Here is a 9,254-nt window from a genome sequence, read left to right as displayed (position 1 = left end):
ATCATGTTTCTAGCCCAGGCCCACCATCTCTAGACTAACTTACTGTAACTGGTATTTTTGTTTTTAATCTTCTTCCTCTTCAATTCCATCCTCCCTGGCATCAAGGGAATGAGCTTTCTAAAATCACAGCCTTGATCAGGTGTTTCACATTACCTGCAGGATTAAGCCCAAGTTCCTTAGGATATACATAGCCTCTGCAAACAAACAAATAAACAAAATAAATCACACCCAAATCTTGTTCCCCTTGGTAGTATTATATAGATCACACCCATGTCATGGCTTCATGGAGGCATTTTGTGCTTTCCCACTCTTTGGCCTTTGATTTGACATTGTGATTGCTTTGGCCAATGGGATGTTAGGAATGTGACATGAGCAGAGGTTTGCACTTCTGCCATCACTGTAAGAACATACCTGATACACCTCACTCGCCTCCGACGGCCTGCCTCACCGTCCGCACGCTCTGCTGCTGCCCCGCAGAAATGCTTCGATTACCCGCAGTCCTTCGCCAAATTAGGCCAGTGTCCAGAGCACTGGCTCCTCATCTCACTCAGGCCTATGCCAAAGATGTAAAATTTGGTGCGGATGCCCGAGCCTTAATGCTTCAAGGTGTAGACCTTTTAGCCGATGCTGTAGCCATTACTATGGGGCCAAAGGGAAGAACAGTGATTATTGAACAGAGTTGGGGAAGTCCCAAAGTAACAAAAGATGGTGTGACTGTAGCAAAGTCAATTGACTTAAAAGATAAATATAAAAAGATTGGCGCTAAACTTGTTCAAGATGTCGCCAATAACACAAATGAAGAGGCTGGGGATGGCGCCACGACTGCTACTGTCTTGGCACGCTCTATTGCCAAGGAGGGCTTCGAGGAGATTAGCAAAGGTGCTAATCCTGTGGAAATCGGAAGAGGTGTGATGTTAGCTGTTGATGCTGTAATTGCTGAACTTAAGAAGCAGTCTAAACCCGTGACAACCCCTGAAGAAATTGCTCAGGTTGCTACGATTTCTGCAAATGGAGACAAAGAAGTTGGCAACATCATTTCCGATGCAATGAAAAAGGTTGGAAGAAAGGGTGTCATCACAGTAAAGGATGGAAAAACACTAAATGATGAATTAGAAACTATTGAAGGCTTGAAGTTTGATCGAGGTTATATTTCTCCATACTTTATTAATACATCAAAAGGTCAGAAATGTGAATTCCAGATGCCTATATTCTGTTGAGTGAAAAGAAAATGTGTAGTGTTCAGTCCATTGTACCCGCTCTTGAAATTGCCAATGCTCACCGTAAGCCCTTGGTCATAATTGCTGAAGATGTTGATGGAGAAGCTCTGAGTACACTTGTTTTGAATAGGCTAAAAGTTGGTCTTCAGGTTGTGGCAGTCAAAGCTCCAGGTTTTGGTGACAATAGAAAGAACCAGCTTAAAGACATGGCTATTGCTACTGGTGGTGCAGTGTTTGGGGAAGAAAGATTGACTCTAAATCTTGAAGATGTTCAGCCTCACAATTTAGGAAAAGTTGGAGAGGTCATTGTGACCAAAGATGATGCCATGCTCTTAAAAGGAAAAGGTGACAAGGCTCAAATTGAAAAACGTATTCAAGAGATCACTGAGCAGTTAGATTATCACAACTAGTGAATACGAAAAGGAAAAGCTGAATGAACGTCTGGCAAAACTCTCAGATGGAGTAGCTGTGTTGAAGGTTGGTGGGACAAGTGATGTTGAAGTGAATGAAAAGAAACACCGAGTTACAGATGCCCTCAATGCTATGGGTGCCACTGTTGAAGAAGGCATTGTTCTGGGAGGGGGCTGTGCCCTGCTCCACTGCATTCCAGCCCTGGACTCAATAACTCCAGCTAACGAAGATCAAAAAATTGGTATAGAAATTATTAAGAGAACACTCAAAATTCCTGCAATGACCATTGCTAAGAATGCAGGTGTTGAAGGATCATTGATAGTTGAGAAAATTATGCAGTGTTCCTCAGAAGTTGGTTATGATGCTATGCTGGGAGATTTTGTGAATATGGTGGAAAAAGGAATCATTGATCCAACTAAGGTTCTAAGAACTGCTTTATTGGATGCTGCTGGAGTGGCCTCTCTGTTAACTACCGCAGAAGTTGTAGTCACTGAAATTCCTAAAGAAGAGAAGGACCCAGCAATGGGTGGAATGGGTGGTATGGGAGGTGGCATGGGAGGCGGCATGTTCTGATTCCTAGAATAGTGCTTTACCATTATTAATGAACTGTGAGAGGAAGCTCAAGGCTGTGCTCCTCAACCATAACTTCAGAGAAGTCAGTTGAAGGAAATGACTGAAGAAAAGGCTGGCTGATGTTTAAGAAAATCACTATAACCATCAGTTACTGGCTTCAGTTGACAACATATAATGGGTTACTGCTGTCATTGTCCATGCCTACAGATAATTTATTTTGTATTTTTGAATAAAAAGACATTTGTACATTCCTGATAACTCAGTGCAAGAGCCATGTACCAATGTACTGCTTTCAACTTAAATCACTGAGGCATTTTTACTACTCTTCTGTTAAAGTCAGGATTTTAGTGTTTGCCATCACCAGATGAAAAGTTAAGCAGCCTTTCTGTGAAGAGTAAGAATAATTGTGTACAAAGTAGAGAAATATCCAATTATGTGACAACCTTTGTGTAATAAAAATTTCTTTAAAGTTAAAAAAAAAACAACATACCTGATAGTGGGGCACCTGGGTGGCTCAGTCGTTAAGCATCTGCCTTCAGCTCAGGTCATGATCCCAGGGTTCTGGGATTGAGCCTCGCATCGGGCTCCCTGCTCAGCAGGAAGCCTGCTTCTCCCTCTCCCACTCCCCCCTGCTTGTGTTCCCCCTCTCGTTCTCTCTCTGTCAAATAAATAAATAAAATCTTAAAAAAAAAAAAAGAACATACCTGATAGTGGCTGTCCCTATATCCTGAGCCCAGAATGAGTATGCGGGCTGGACCCACAACCTGAAGCTGAGCTCCTCCACCAACCTACATTGAGGTTGCCATCAATTTGCCATTGACCTGCAGACTAGTGAGCATGAAAATAAATGCTAATTGTTGTAGGCCACAAAGATTTTTTGTGGTTGTTTATTATGCAGCAGAAGCTGATGGATACAATGACTAAAATTTATTATTAATTCATGCCAGGAAGTTTCACACCTATTAATAATCTGTGAAAGTCTTTTTTTGCATTGTATGGATGGGAGAAATGATATTTGGTGAGCTTATATTACTTGCTTAAGTTTACATACTAAGTGAGTATAGTGGATATGAGATTGGAACTCAGATTGGTCTTTCTTATTACACACCTTCATTTCCTACGGCTCCCTTAACTTCTTCTATTTTCTGCTTCAGCAATAACATATTCTAAAGTACCATTTCTCTCTCTAGCCTTTACACACGCTGTATCTAGGCATATGGTAGGTGCTCAATAAATATTCAATGAATGGCTAATGAATAAATGTCTATGTAGAAGCCTCTCTTTTGTTACCTGGTTAATTCAGTGTTCAAACCCCGTTTTACAGATCATTCTTTTCTCTTTTTAAAAAAGATTTTATTTGTTTATTTGAGAGAAAGCAAGAGGGCATGAGCAGAGGGAGAGGGAGACAGACAGACTCCCCACTGAGCAAGGGAGGCTGACGCGGGGCTCAATCCCAGAACCCTGAGATCATGACCTGAGCCAAAGGCAGCCGCTTAACCAACTGAGCCATCCAGGTGCCCCTTGAGATCATTCCTATATGAAGTTTTTTCTTTACCTCTCCAATAATTTCCTCCTTTCTGCTTTTCAACCTACCATAGTCAAAAATTCTACCTATCATACTAAATTACAGTGATCTCATTGACACATTTGTTTTCCTTACTTTAAAATATCTCATTGTTAGGGTTCAGAAAAATTCATTTTGCATCCCTAGGGCTAGTTTGGGAATAGCACACAACTAATAAGTATATGTTCTCATTCTCAGTGTTCTTTGCGATCACCAAAATAGATATAAGCTTCCTGAAAATCCCAATTAATTTAAGCATTATGACCATCCCTGATACTATCTGCATTCATAAGCAGACACTAAAGAAAAACTTAAAACTAGTTAAGTTTCAAGAGGTTTAATAAACTTCTTACCTGTACTGTAGGACTTCCCATGTTTCTTCCATGACCCTCTTGAAAATCATTGCATATAGCAGATGTTGTGGTGGGAAAGCACTCGTGATTCACATACTTGCAGGGGGAGAAATCTTTGAAAATTCTGCTTAATTCGAAGGTTTGAGAATGATATTTCTTAACCAAAGTATCTTAAATACATAGAGTTTTATAGGAAGAAATAAAATTACTTACATTTTAAAGTAATTACTTTTTAAACACTTACTACGGCAGAACCCACAGGAAAGATTACCTGGGAAGTACTCTAGCAAAGAAGAGCAACAACCACTAGATGTCAGCACTTAAGAATTGTAACCCCGCCAATGTCTCTGATGTCAGTTTAATTTCTGGATTTCAGGATTATGATTTATGATAAAAGATACTTGGAAAACATGTAAAATGTTTGCTTGAAATAGATAAAATAACATGTTTAGAAAATAATAAACTCAATTATGTTGACAATTCTAACAAGAATAAAAATCTCATTTTAAAGTGACCATTTTGCAAATCCTGGAGGGAGGTCCACCAACTGGTACCTTGCCAAAACAGATCAGGACAGGATTCTACATGCAAGGATTCCCCACAGGCAATACCTTATTATCTCAAGAACTAAATGAAGTGGACTTTGAATCTATGTATCTGGGATCTTCAAACCATGACAAGATGTTCTTCTTCACAAAACCATACTAGTTATGGTCCTGCACATGCATTTCCTATGTTGCTTCTTATCAACCATCCATCAACTTTCTTCTGTTTCTTTCTTTTTTTTTTAAAGTTTTATTTATTTAAGTAATCTTTACACCTGACATGGGACTCAAATTCACGACTCCGAGATCAAGAGGCTCACATTCCTTCCACTGAGCCAGCCAGGCACCCCAGTTTCTCCTTTTATATATAAACCACAGTTAAAAAAAATAAATATAAGCCATGCAATCTCTAAATTCCCTTTGCTTTTGGAGCATATTCAACAAATCAAAATCAGTGTACTGATAGGCCCTTTAAATTACAAACCTTTGTTTATTCATTTTGGTTTTTTCCTAGAAAAAAAATATCTCTGGCTGTTTCTGAAGAGCAAACAAAGTAAGACGCATTGAGAGCAAGGAGTATGGCGGGGCACCTGGGTGGCACAGTCGGTAAGCATCTGCCTTAGGCTCAGGTCATGATCCGGGGTTCCTGAGATTGAGACCCACATCAGGCTCTCTGCTCAGTGGGGAGCCTCTTTCTCCCTCTCCCTCTGCCTGCCACTCCCCTGCTTGTGTTCTCTCTCTGTCAAATAAATAAATAAAATCTTAAAAAAAAAAAAAGAGCAAGAAGTATAGCAAAGGTGTGTCCACAGGGCGGGGTCTGTGAGCCTGTGGCTGAGAGTAATGCAAGTCTAATTAGCTGCTTAATGAACCATTATTAAGCTGTCTGGGGTTGAGTGAGGAATGTATACACTTGGCTCAGCTGACTGACATCATTTTGATCACAGTCTGAAATGAAACAATAGAATTTGTTAGGCCATTAGATACTTTCATAGGTAGCCCCAGAAAGTTCTTCCATATTGAAATTCTGTTATATAGGAGACTAATTAAATAGCCCCTGTTTCTTGTACCATCTGCACTTAGTTTTAAGAAAGTGAAAATTGTTTTTATTCTTATTTAAAAATAAAAAACACGGTAAAACCACATCACAGAGTTAGCATTTCTATTCATGGTGCCTTATGACAGAGAAGTAAAATAAGGTACCAATATTACTTTCCATTTCCCCCAACTTCAAAATTTTTGTTTGCATGCTCTGAGAATTTTGTCTTACACTATTATAATTGAATTATTATACACTAAGATTCTCTTTCAATAAGATTTATATTATCCTTTCTATAATTGCCAGAGTTATTTAAACTTAATTCTGTGTTTAAGTGAGTTCTATGTGTATTGATAGTCTTTTCCTACATAACTTGATCATTTATTTTCATTTATATTTTAAAGATACAGAAAAAAGTCTCAAAGTACTTTTGTTTATTGGGGTGCCTGGCTGGTTCAGTTGGTAGAATGTGTGACTGAGTCTTGGGATCATAAGTTTGGGCCCTGTGTTCGGTGTAGGGCTTACATTAAAATATATATATATATATATATATATATACACACACACACAAGTGCTTTTATTTATTTGTTTCAGTCAAAATTATACAATGGGTCAGAGATAGAGTTAGGGTTATCTCACATGGTCTTATTTTGCAGAGCTCATAATTTCTTTAATCTCTTTGGGAATCAAGGCAATCACATAAAATTTTGTTCTTCTGAAGCGTGCTCTTCATCTGTAATATATATCTTCTACTTCATTTCTGTTCCAGCATTTCTGTACAGATCCCATGTGCGTGTTTCTTATTACCTGTCAAAAATAGTGTGATAGAATTATCTTAATACCTTTCCTTATTCATTTGGAGACCCTTTGAATCCTTACCTTAGAATATGATGTGGGAGTTTCATTTTGATGCTATTATTTTATAATTAGTTCCCTAGTTGCCTAAGGGGGAGGGGGTGGGTGTAAAAAACCGTGGCTATAGGTAGCCCACAGTATTAGGGCTTTATGTTAACAACTCTACCATTGTACACTGATGCAAAATTATGAAAAATATTCTCTTTCTTATTCAGTGGGATGTCCTTGGATGTTGGTTTATTCTGTAATTTAAGGGTGTATTACAGAATTTGGTAAAAAATCAGGTTAGCATGACACCTCATAGTTTGTTATTTCTTTCTTTTCCTCCCTGCCTCCCTCCCTTCCTTCCCTCCCTTTCTTCCCTTTCTTTTGCAGATCAACTTATCCCTTTCTCCATCCAACTGGATATTCATCTGCTGCAAATTTAGTTCCCAGTATAGAATCCCCTCTTACCCTTCAGAGCCCCCTCATGCTGATTAAGGAGACACCTTAGATGAACTTTTAAATGCTAGTGGCTACAGGTGTATTACAATTGACCCTCTGCAATGGGGAAATGGCTCTAGGAGGCTTGGTCTTTGCCTTTCTTACTGTCTCCCATGTTTTTAGTCTTACATCTTCAAAACGGTGGGTACCTGATTACCATAACTTACCTCTGATAACATTGTATGACCTCAAGTAGGGAATGCTTTGTTGATGCCATGGAAAAGCATATACCAAACTCTTAACTCTGAGAATTCTACTTGTTAAATTATGGACCCTATCATGTTCTAATTTTTTTCAAAAAACTCGTTTCATTTCCATAATTTTAAGATTAAAGTTTTTAGGGACGCCTGGGTAGCTCAGTCAGTTAAGCATCTGCCTTCAGCTCAGGTCATGATCTTGGGGTCCTGGGATCGAGTCCACATTAGGCTCCTTGCTCAGCGGGGAGTCTGCTTCTCCCTCTGCCTGCCACTCCCCCTGCTTGTGCTCTCTCTCTCTCTAACATATAAATAAATATTTTTTTAAAAAAAGATTAAAGTTTTTAAAAATTAGTCAGCTTTAATTTTGTAGCAAATAAGATTTAGTACACTGGAAATTTAAACATGGAATGACTACACATAAACAAGAAAATCGTCTGTAGCAAAGTAGATAAATTTATGATTAAAGAAGTAGCAGTAATGAAATTTTTTCCAAATGAAGATAAATACACTAGAGCAAGCACATGGACTGAGGAAGGGCACTAATTTTATTGAAATGTAATGAAAATTGTATTCAACATAATCTAAATATCAATTTGAAGAAAATATTGAAGGAAAAGTGGTCCAAAGCTACTTATGGAATTAACTGACTTACTTCAGAAATTTTAAACATTTGAGGATGCTAGAAGTGCTTTTACATCTATAGAAGTGCTCCAACTGATTTTCCCAATTATCATGAAAACTATTCCAGCTCAGTAGGCCATAGCGTCAACCACAAGCCCTTGAAACAACCTCCCAGGTGTTTCTATGAGACACTGATTATATTATAGATGCTCTCTCACACACGGATATTATAATTTGAACCAGAAAATTTCCTCACAATCACTAATTATTATTCAAACCCCTTCTAACTCACCTGTTCATCTAAGTAGGGGGGCCGTGTTCCAAGCCCTTTGGGAACCCTGTAGAAACCTGAGAGTCTATGGAATTTGAGCACCTCCATGCCCCCTCTGAACCAGCTGTTTATTTTATGGCTAACTGCCCCGCGGACTTGTTTTGAAGATGAGCATCACTATAGCAAAGTGGGTGGTTAGATAAAAACAATGTTTTATGAATCAATATCATAGATAATATTTTAGTCCCAATCCTGCTTATTAGTTCTGTGAAACACAGCCCCAGTCATCTCATGTTCACGTCTTATTATCATCCAAACAACCATTTGGGATACTCATACCATCCTCTACATCTCTGCCCAGTGTGGTTCTAGGAAGCAATGAGAATTTGCTGGAGCCTCTACCCACTATCGGGACTGGGTAAAGTCCATTCCTTTGACTAGCCCATGTGGCTCATGCTCTTCTTTGGTAAATACTGCAGGATTCTGTTCCTTGGCAGTGCCTTCTGGGCTACTGTTTTCACTATCATCCAAACGTCTTTGCATCTCCAGCCACAACATTCTCCTGGTCTTTGTCGTATTGACCCCATAGTGGAAGACAGAGAGGTGATAAAGTGTTTGTTTGTTTGTTTGTTTTTAATGATACTCTTTTGGTCTCCAAATACAACTCTTACTATGAAATGATTCTTCATTCTACTGAAATGTCCCCTCCATGAGGGCAGGCACCAAATCATCCATATTTGTAGGATACTTCCTGGAACATGGTAAGTGCTCAATTATACTTGTTCAGTGAATGGTCTAAGTCCTCCAAGGATTGGCTAGAGAGTATATATTAATGGCAACACTGACTTTAAACATATCCTTTCTGGTGGGCTTGTTTTTCAGACAAGATGGCATAGACTTCTCTCCTTGCTCCTGCTAAGTACAGCTATAAACCCTGAAGCAATCATAGGAGGACTCTGAAAGGTAAAAAGGGAAAGGCAGACTGGCTAGGGACCCAAGACTAGAGGAACACAGCGCGGCCAGATATCTAAATTATCCTCCTTACCCAGCAACAGAAAGCAACCCAGACCCCATGTCCCCTGAACCCCAACCTAGTGGCAGGAGATTGACCAGGTAGGCTCATTCCTC

At 39.2% G+C, this 9,254-nt stretch overlaps 1 pseudogene; it reads left to right on the top strand.

The window, feature by feature from the left end:
- The first annotated feature begins 425 nt into the window (after window positions 1-425).
- LOC114210037 (60 kDa heat shock protein, mitochondrial pseudogene) lies at window positions 426-2,464 on the top strand (annotated as a pseudogene).
- Window positions 2,465-9,254: the final 6,790 nt, after the last annotated feature.

The sequence above is a fragment of the Eumetopias jubatus genome, unplaced genomic scaffold (genome assembly GCF_037043125.1).
Source record: "Eumetopias jubatus isolate StellerSeaLion01/CBP00866 unplaced genomic scaffold, mEumJub1_p1.0 scaffold_6, whole genome shotgun sequence".
NCBI classification, from domain to species: domain Eukaryota; kingdom Metazoa; phylum Chordata; class Mammalia; order Carnivora; family Otariidae; genus Eumetopias; species Eumetopias jubatus.
Note: the sequence above shows the minus strand (reverse complement) of the source record. Positions and strands in the feature narration are given on the sequence as shown.